Source organism: Pteropus vampyrus, unplaced genomic scaffold (genome assembly GCF_000151845.1).
Source record: "Pteropus vampyrus isolate Shadow unplaced genomic scaffold, Pvam_2.0 Scaffold20, whole genome shotgun sequence".
Classification (NCBI taxonomy): domain Eukaryota; kingdom Metazoa; phylum Chordata; class Mammalia; order Chiroptera; family Pteropodidae; genus Pteropus; species Pteropus vampyrus.
The window spans coordinates 13,812,349-13,822,186 of NW_011888801.1; the positions used below are offsets into that span (position 1 = coordinate 13,812,349).

Sequence of the window (9,838 nt, forward strand, 5' to 3'; positions counted from 1 at the left end):
GAAAAGACTGTCAACCAAGAATTCTATGTCCAAAAAAACCATCCTTCAAAAACAAAGAAGTAATTAAGACATTCTCAGATAATAAAAAGAGAGTATTCAGTTTTTTATCCTAACAGACCTGTACTATAAGAAATTCTAAAGGGAGTCCCTCATGCGAAATAAAAGAACATTACATGGTCACTCGAATCCACACGAAAAAAATAGAGAACACCAATAAATATAGCTATATAGTTAAATATAAAAGACAACATAAATGTATTTTTCTAGCTCTTTCCTTCTACCTGATTTAAAAGACAACTGCATGAAGCAATACTTATAAAACTGTATTGATGGCCTTATAATGCATAAAGATGTAATTAGTATGTAAGTAATTAAAAATGTAATTAGTATGTAAGTAATGACACAAATGAGGAAAAGGGAACAGAGCTATATTGGAGAGAAAAAATTTCTACTATTAAACTTAAGGTAGTATTAATCTGAACTAGACTGTGTTAAATTAAGAAGCTAATTATAATCCTAAGAACAACTACTGAGGAAATAACTAAAAAAAAACCCATAAGGAAATTAAAATGGCACAATAAAAAATATCTAACACAAAAAGAAGGCAGTAAGGGAGGAATAATTTTAAAAAAATAGAGACTTATAGGAAACAAATAGCAAAATGGCTGACATAAATAAACTTTATCAGTAATTACATTAATTGTAAATGCATTGAGCACTCCAACAAATGGCAAAGATTAATATATGGATTTAAAAAACAAACTAAATTCTTTCTATAAGAGACATATTTAGATTTAAAAACTCAAATAGGTTGAAAGTGCAATGATGGAAAAAGATATACCATGGAAACAAAACCCAAAAGAAAGCTGGAATGGCTATACAAATATCAGACAAAATAAACTTTAAGACGAAATATTACTGGAAACAAAGAGGAGCATTTTATAATGATAAAAGGGTCAATCCAAGAGGAAGATATAGTACTTATAAAAATATGCCTCTAACAACAAAACTCCATAATTTATTAAGTAAAAATAGACAGAATTAAAGTGAGATTCACCAATAATAACTGGAGACTTCAGTAGCCCACTTTCAATGATAGAACAATTACACAGAAAATAAGGAAACAGAAGACTTGAACAACCCAAGGAACCAAGTAGGCCTAACATCTATAGGATACTCCACCCATTAACAGCATAATACACATTCTTCTCAAGCGCATATGGACCATTTTCCAGTATAGACCATATGCTAGATCATAAAGCAAGCCTTAAACATTTAAAAGAACTGATCAAAACAAAATATGAAAGTATATTCACCAACTACAGAGGAATGAAATTAGAAATCAATTAGAAAAAAATTTGAGAATGTATAAATATGTGAAAATTAAACAGTTCAGTCCTAAAAAACAAAAGGAAAAAATCACAACGGAAAGAAAATGAAAACACAATGTATCAAAACTTATGGGATGCAGTGTTCTTAGAGGAAAACTTATAGCCATAAATGCCTACATTATGAAAGAAGAAAGATCTCAAATCAATAAACTGACCTTACACTTTAAGAAACTAGAAAAAAAACTAAATCAAATAGATGGAAGGAAATAATTAAGATTAGAGTGAAAATAAACAAAATAAAGACTAGAAAAACAATAGAGAAAATCAATAAAAACAGAAGTTGGTTCTTTGGAAAGGTCACTACATTTAACTAACTTTAGCTAGACTGACCGAAAAAAAGGAGACTCAAACTATTGAAGTCAGGAATGCAAGAGCAGCTATCACTGCCAACCATACAGAAATAAAAAGGATTACAAGGGAATAACATAAAAAACTGTATGCCAACAAATTAGATAACATAGATGAAATAGACAAATTTCTAGAACGCATAAATTACCAAAATCAACTCAAGAAGGAATATAAATCTAAATAAACCTTTAACAAGAGACTGAACAATTTCAGCATGCCCAAAAATGTTTCACTGAGGAATTCTACCAATCGTTTAAAAAAAATTAATACCAGACAGTTCACCAATTATTCACACTCTTCCAAAAAACAGAAAAGGCAGGTTCCCAACTCCTGTGTAGCCAGTATTCCTCTAATAACAAAACAAAGACATTGCAAGAAAACTACAGACCAGCATTCCTCATGAACACACACACAAAATTTATTTAAAAAAAAAAAACCCAGCAAAATACAATCTGGAAGCTCGTTAATTGATGAATGGATAAACAAAATGTGGTATACTCATACTAAGACTATATTCAGGCATAAAAAGGAATGAAGTACTGATATGTGCTACAACATGGATGAACCTTGAAAACAGTATGCTAAGTGAAATAAGTCAATCACAAAAGACCATGTGTTATATGAAAGTAGTTTAGAGGCTGCCGGGGCTGTAGGACAAAGGGGAGGGTTGTCTCAGGAATGGGAAGTGAAGGCTAAAAGCTATGAGGTTTGTTTTGGGGACAATAAAATGTTCTAAAATTAGATTATGGTGATGGCTGCATAACTCTGTGAATATACTAAAACTACTGAGTGGTACAGTCTAAATGGATGAATTATCTGTGAAATGTATTGCAATAAAGCTGTTTAAAAAGAGTCTGATGATGGAGTATTTGTGGGAAGAGCCCAGCAAAAGATGTAATTCAGGCTAATGGTACATTAGCTACATAGCTGCGTTAGGGAAGGTAGGATAAGAACTATTTCAGGGGTTCACTTCATTTCCATGTTCCGCATTTTGGCCCCAGGATTCCTGAAGCAGAGTCCCCTTGCAGGTGCAAGGACCACAGACTAACAGGATGAGAACACACCCCATCAGGCATTTTCTTTCTTCCTCCCTTCAGGAGCTCAAGACTTGAGTTCTCTGAGAGGCTTGCTGCCCTAATGGTCAAGGTCAGGGACTTCAGGCTTCCCTGGGACTGGCTCCTCTCTGGGGCCATAAGTAACCCCTTGCCCCAAGCCCCTGGGGCCAGCAGTGTTGACTATGACTATGTGCTGGTAAAACAGACCTGCTCATGAACTTTGTCCAAGGGGGGTTGCTGACCTTGCTGTTTCACACCCACCATCCACACCCAGCCAGATGACTGCTGGCTGAGCCCCTCTCTGAACAGCTGGAAGAAGGCATTCTGATGTCCTGTTGTTAGGAGCACAGAGTAGTTCTTAGTTTCCTCAGAGAATTATCCGAACTTCAAGCTGACAGGGACCACAGAGATCATCTGTCTCGACTGGTTCCTTCTTTACAGATGAGGAAACTGAGGTTCTGAGTGGTAACCCAATTAGGAAGGGGTGGAGCTAGTACTGTCACTGGGCCTTCTGACAACCCTTGATGTTGGCATGCTTGTCCCCATTTATAAGTGGGGATGCAGAGGCTTAGAGAGGTAACAGATGGCCTGTGGTCCCCTGGCTAGGAAATGGAACCAAATCTTCTGCCTAAGGCTGGTTCCCTTTTTGAAAAACCCACAGGACTGCTGCCCGGGACACTTGAATGGGGAAGAGGTAACAAAGGCAGTCACTTCTCAGAAGCAGAGTAGGATCCATGCAAACTCTTAGCTACAGAAAGAGAGGCCTTAGTGCTCTGGCCCCTGAGCACAGTTCCTGCAGCCCGAGGCTCTAAGAGTTCGCTGTGAGTGTCATTGGCGTCACTGAGCATTTGTGAGCAGTCATGGGGCTGCTGCTGGAGAATGGGCTAGAGTAGGGTGTTCCAAGTTGAAGACCCATAGGAGGCCACTGCCGTGATCGGGCAGCATACTGGTGGCTGGACCAGGCTGCTGGCATGAGATACAGACAAGCAGGGGGATTCAGATGCATTCCGGAAATAGAACTGGCAGGACTTGGTGACAGCAAATCAGAGCAGAAGGACATCAAGAGTTCAGATTTAGCCTGATTAACTTTAGCCTATTTTTAGTCTAGGAGACAGCTAATGGAGGCGTTAAGTGGTTCTGGTGCTCGAAGGAAGGTCTAGACTGGGAAATGACCTGTGACTCTGAAGTTTGCTGGTAAGAGGGTGGAATGTGTTGGGCAAGAGTGAGCGGCAGGTCCTTAGGAGCAAGCACAGCAAGTCTAAGGAGCAGCAAGAGAGGGAGGACCCCCTGAGCTGGCCCAGCCATTGCAGCTCCCGGATGCCTCAGCCCTGGCACACCTCTGATGCCCTGGAGAGCCCTTCCCCATTTTTTCTGCAGAGCTGGCTGCTCTTCCTTTAAGACCTAGCTCAGGCATCAGCAGGCCTGAGTATTCTTTGAACTTGCAGGCTGGGTGCGACCCAGCCCACAGTCCGCTCAGAACACCTAGGCTTACTTGTCTCCCTGTATTTCTTCTTGGCCTGCAGTGTCACTGATGTTTCCTGGGTCTCCACTTGGCCAGTCTGAGCCTGGCGGGAGCAGACGCTGAGTTCTCCCCAACTCTTATCTTGAAACCGGGCACGAGGCCTGCGGTGGAGTGGGCACCCAACTAATGATTGTTAAATGAACAAACAGAAGCCTGGATGGCAGCTTCCTTCCTATTAGCATTCTTGGAAGACTTCATGAAAAATGGAACCTTCTCAAGAAGGTAGGCTCAGAGGCTGTCCAGGAATTTACATAGTGGAATCAGTTCTATCATCCCCACCCAGTAATAGCCACACATCTCCCTGCCTCCCTCTGGGATGGCAAGGAGCACTGGATACAGCAGCAGCAGCATTCCTGCCTGGCCTCCTGGCCTCTGCACTCTGGCTTCCAGGCATCCCGGCAAGCCCTTTGTCCATCAAGAAAGGGGCATGGAGTCCATGACGAGCACCTCGCTCTATCACAGCAGAGAGGTACACAGTAGAGTGGGGCTGGACTCTGCCACTGGGATCCCCTGGGCATCTGTTGACATGAACAAGTGAAGGTGAGCATGGCCATCTTCCCTGTCTCTGCTCTACCCATTGCTCTCTCACCAATGTTCACTGGGCACAGATTCTCTGCCGAGTGTGGTGCCAAATCACAAAGGTGACAAGATGACTGTCAGCTAGAGACAACAGACCCAGACCAAACAGGCACTAGAGAATGAAATGAACTGGGCCCATGGGACAAGGTATCAGAAAGCTCCAGGTGCAGGCCACCTTTCCTAGGACTTGACACCTCTTAGGCCAAAATGAAGGTACTTTGAGAGGGTGTGGTATGTACAGGGACCAGCGAGGTCTAGGCTGTCATACGGGGAGGTTTAGGGGATGGGAGCGGGGACACCCAATGCCAGCAAGTCTAAGAAGCTAAGCTTTTTTCTGGAGGCACTGTGGGGCCAAGGCCGAGTCTGAGGAGGACATAGTGTGACAGGAGCCATGCATGGGATACTGGCTTGGGCAGTGGACTAGAAGAGGCAAAGATGAACTTGGGATGACCAGTTAGGAAGCCAGTGCAGTTGAGGTGATGAAGGTCTGCACAGCTGTCACAGTGGCCTTGGGGGCAGGGATAGGGACACTACCCTCGGCAAGATCACAGGAGCTATCAGACTGTGGTCATGAGAAATGAAGCAAAGGGCAGGGCTGAGAGCCAGGAAACTAAGAGAAGGGACAGGTAGGAGTGTAGGACTTCAGTTGGAGTTCTGGATTTGCAGGCTGGGGTTGGGCAGCCTAAAGATGGGCGTGGCAGAGGATTTGGGGGGCCTTTGTGCTTGGAGGCAATTACAATCATCAGAACCCTGGAGGAGATGCCTGTGGGAAACTTTTAGACAGAGCTCAGAAGGTGAAACAAAGAGACTTCACAGCCAAATGTGGCAGGTTAGAAGGAGTGGGGAGGGGGAAAGGGGCAAGCCAAGGAGAAGTAGGAGAAGGCCTGTGCAGGGGCAGCCCCTGCAGCCTGGAAAGAAGGCAGGGGAGTGGGGGTGGGTTCTCAGGTGGTCAGAGAGCCAGGAATGGTCACCAGGTCCAGCACAGTGACAGGGATAAGTGCAGGAGCAGGATAAGGGAAAGGCAGGGCCAGACAGACTGTTCCTGGGAAAGTGGTGATGGAAAGAAGGAGAGATGGGCAAGGCTTGCGAGCACACAGAGGAAAGAGATTTTTTTTAAAAAGATGTTATGATAAATGACTCAGGCAGGTTTGTGGGCTGATGGGGAGCCAGTGGAAAGAAGGGTGAGGGTGTTGGTGGGAGAGGGCATGATAGGGAGCAAGATCCCAGAAGACAGAGAAGGGCTCTCAATGCTGACATCAGCAGGGAGCACGAAGGGTGACTTTGGGGATGAAGTGGAAGTGGGGCCAGTGTTCCTCAAAGGTCTTAGGGGCCCAAGTCTGCCCTTACACCCACCCTAGCCTTGAACAAAAGCTGCCTCAGCGCTGTACTCCTGTACCATTTCCTCCGTACTCCTGTACCATTTCCTCCGAGTCTCAGCCCTGAGCCACAGCGCAAAGTTGAAGAAAATGAAATTTGCCACTGAACAGACCCACCACAGAGCTCTACACAGCAGAAGCATCTGAAAACATCTTCCAGACACAATGAAATCAGACAGTGTCCTCAGAGTTAAGAACAAGTATGCTTGCCCTCTGCTTTAAGGAGGGTGTAACCCTTCTCCACACATCAAATCCTGCTCACTGACCTTCTGGCTTCCTCAGAGGCACAGGGACCCAGGACTGCTCCATTTGCAGCCATCTGTCTTGCATACAATGGTGTGAGTAATGTCACAGTATATCGCACACTGAGAAGCATTTGTGGCATGCCTTCCCCAGGTCCATGCTGCCCACCTGCAGTTGCTCAACTATTGGGACCAGTTGTCTCTTGAAGAGAGTGCCAGACTTTGGATTTTAAAGGTATGGTGATGACTAGATCCACTGTGGTGACTCTGGCACATGATGTGTTTTTGCTGTTTTCTTCGTGAGATTTGCAATTTATTATTTGAACTTTTCTACTTTATCAAGTATTCTTTCATATAGGGACAACACAGTTAAATATTCTGTTGTAAAAGTTCTGATTCAGAAATATCTAAGAATAAAATTGATTTAAAAAATTGTCTTAGGAAAATTTCAATCCCTTATTTTTTTATTTTTTACACCTACAGTACCTGGTCTTCCTAGGTGGTCTCCCATCCAAGTACTAACCAGGCCAACCCTGCTTAGCTTCCGAGATCAGATGGGATTGGGCTTGTTCAGGGTAGCATAGCAGTAGACTGCCTTGAGAAAATTTAAATTATATCAATGACTGGTGGACTCTCTTTTGATCTTTTCTTAAATGAAACACATATACACATTCCCAGTCTGGAAAGTCAGACGTTCCTTATACAGCTTGTAACTGCTAAACACAAAACACACATACACACAGGCCCCTTGGAAACAGACGTATTGTGTCACTGCTGTGATAACTGAACAGGTTAATGTCTAAAGCTACATTTTTCCAAATGCATCCCAAGAAATGAGCTGCTCTATGAAAAGCTGGCTCCCTGGGCAAAGGTTTGGAGACTGTATCTACAATTTACCTGACTTGAAGATATCAATTCTTAAAGGCTCTGAGAAGTCCTGCAGCAAAAAACTCTTCCAACTTTGATAACTCACCATTTCTAAGGTTATTTGACCAAGGAACTCCTTCCCCTGTTTATGGCAGAACAAATTTTGAACAATGGTCCAAATTGTCTACTGCCTAGCCAGACTGGCCACCATGAGCTCAAATCTGTAAAATGAGGCAATATCTAAACATTTGGAGATTTTACATTAAATAAACCAAACAGCTGCCTTCCTTGAACCATAGACTATTCTTCCTGACTAGCAGTGGCTGGCCGCCAGCTCTGAACAGGGTAAGCACACTCTGGCATCACCACAGTGCTCCCTAACCCCTCTAATCCCAGGTCCCAGACTTGGCCAGTTCTGCTAATTTATACAGATTGCAGGACCTCATGAGCCCGTTAGGCTGGGTCTCTGTTCCCAGGCTGCTGTGGCCAGCTGTGCCTTGAGGTGGTGGGAGGGTGGGGGCAAAGTGGGAAACACTCCTACACCAGGCCTGTTCTTCACCTGGATCAGTATAACCTGATGTCCACAGCCCCTGGCTCCCTTCTGGGCTGCAAGTTGAGTATGTACTCTTCCTAACCAAGGCCTTGCAAATCCACCCTTGCTTCTGGGACTCAGGCTCCACCCACTGCCTTGTTTACTGAGGAAGGGTCAGGAAAGACAAAAGCTGCTCCAGCCCTGCCAGCCCACCAGTGAAATCCTTCCTGCTCTGCTCTGGGCTCTGACATGCCCTCAGTCAGCATTCAGCAAGATCCTGATCTCTGAGTCCCTACCAGAACAGCCAAACAGGCCTGCTCTCAGTCTCCTCCAAACATGAAACCCCACATGCAATTCTTTTTTCTTTTATAAATCAAATGCTAAGAAAACTGTTGCTCTGGGGCAATGAGAACCATGCAACTATTCACATTTCTTATTTGGTTTTGGCTGCAAAGAGGCTCAACCACAGACAGTATCTTTCTTATGGCCAGATTAACCGGGCTCTATTCTCTCTGCTCCACGTGTCCTGTTTAAATGTAGGGTCCTCTTTAGTTTTTTATATTTATTTTACATGTTGTAAGCCACCTCAAACCCTTTGTGAAACAAACCTGTACATTTGTGGTAGCATTATTATCACCTGGACAAGAGCCCTTCAAGCTGCTTGACATATTCATACCTTTTATTTATCTATATCCAAAATATACTTTGAACAAGGACCTGGCACTCATTCTGGTAAAGCCTGACCTTTTGGTTAACAGGCATGATTTCCCAACTCACCTGGTCACAGAAGTTAATTGGGGAAGTCCTTAAACACACAGCTACACCGGCCCTTCGCCAGAGCCTGTCCAGTCAGGGTGGGGCCAGAGATTTGAATGTTTAACAAGGGCCAGGGGGCAGGTGAGTTTTAGGGTCAGGCGAGTTTGGGAAGCGCTGCAGTATAGGGATGCCCTGCTATGTTTCCGAAAATCAACAGAGATTGTTTCAGTTAAGGGTTAACTCGTTAGGGCCACTGCCTGAGGAAGTCGGACCTCAGGCGGCCACCAAAGTTCTATGTTGTTTCTCGGCTTGGCGCCCTCTCCCAGCCGCTACATTTCACAAGCAGCTCCCCTCGCAGGTTCCGCTGCGACTTTTGGAAAACTCTGAGTCAGGGCCCCTGTTTGGGTCAGGGGCCAAGTTTGTGACAGAGGTGGGAGAGAATGAATGGCTCCGCTCCCGGGTGGTTGAGCCGCACAGGCAGTGCCGGGCGCTGGTCCGGCTACCTCTGCAGAGGACCTAAGGGCGGGGCAGGGCGGGGCGTTGGGGACCCCCTCCGCCCCAGCCGTGAACTTGGCGGACCTGCAGCCGGCGCCCACAATCCGCTCCTCTCCCGCCCTGGGCTGGGCTCCGAGCCCCAGCCGGCACCCGGACCCGGGAGCAAGAAGAACTCCTGGATGCGCACTCCAAAGTTCAGAAACTCCAACTGAGCCTTTTCCAAGGCTGAGGCAGGTGTCGGGCGGCCCAGGAAAACTGGTATAGAAGTCCCCAAGGAAGGGCTGGCAGCTCCCAGCCGCAGCTGGAGGGAGCGGGCGGCACGAGCCGCCCCGCACGGTAGCGTAGAGGTCTCGAGCCCAACGCACACATGCGCACCCGAGAGTTACCTTTGGGAGCTCGCAGGTGTCCCCTCCAGTCCTTGCAGCAGCACAGCCCCATGGCAGCTGCACCGCCTGCTGCTGGCACCCCCGCCTCCTGCAGCGGGTATCCCCGGGCGGCGCGGCGGAGGTCCTCCCGCGGGCAATGCCCAGCGGGGCGCGGGACTGAGTGCGGAGCCGCCGTCCCAGCTTCCCTCTCCCTCACGCTCTGTCCCGGCCCCGGGCCGCGGGCATCTCTGCTCCCGGCAGACCGTGCTAATCAACAAGAGAAAGCGCAGATCGCGCCAGCCGCGCCGCC

General features: G+C 46.2%; 1 protein-coding gene and 1 pseudogene across 3 annotated transcripts in view; both read right to left on the reverse strand.

Annotated features, from left to right (window-relative positions):
- ARHGAP22 (Rho GTPase activating protein 22) overlaps positions 1 to 9,838 on the reverse strand; it is a 156,062-nt gene that overhangs the window by 61,931 nt on the left and 84,293 nt on the right. The gene's annotated exons all lie outside the window — the stretch shown is intronic.
- Positions 6,988 to 7,105, reverse strand: LOC111736627 (annotated as a pseudogene).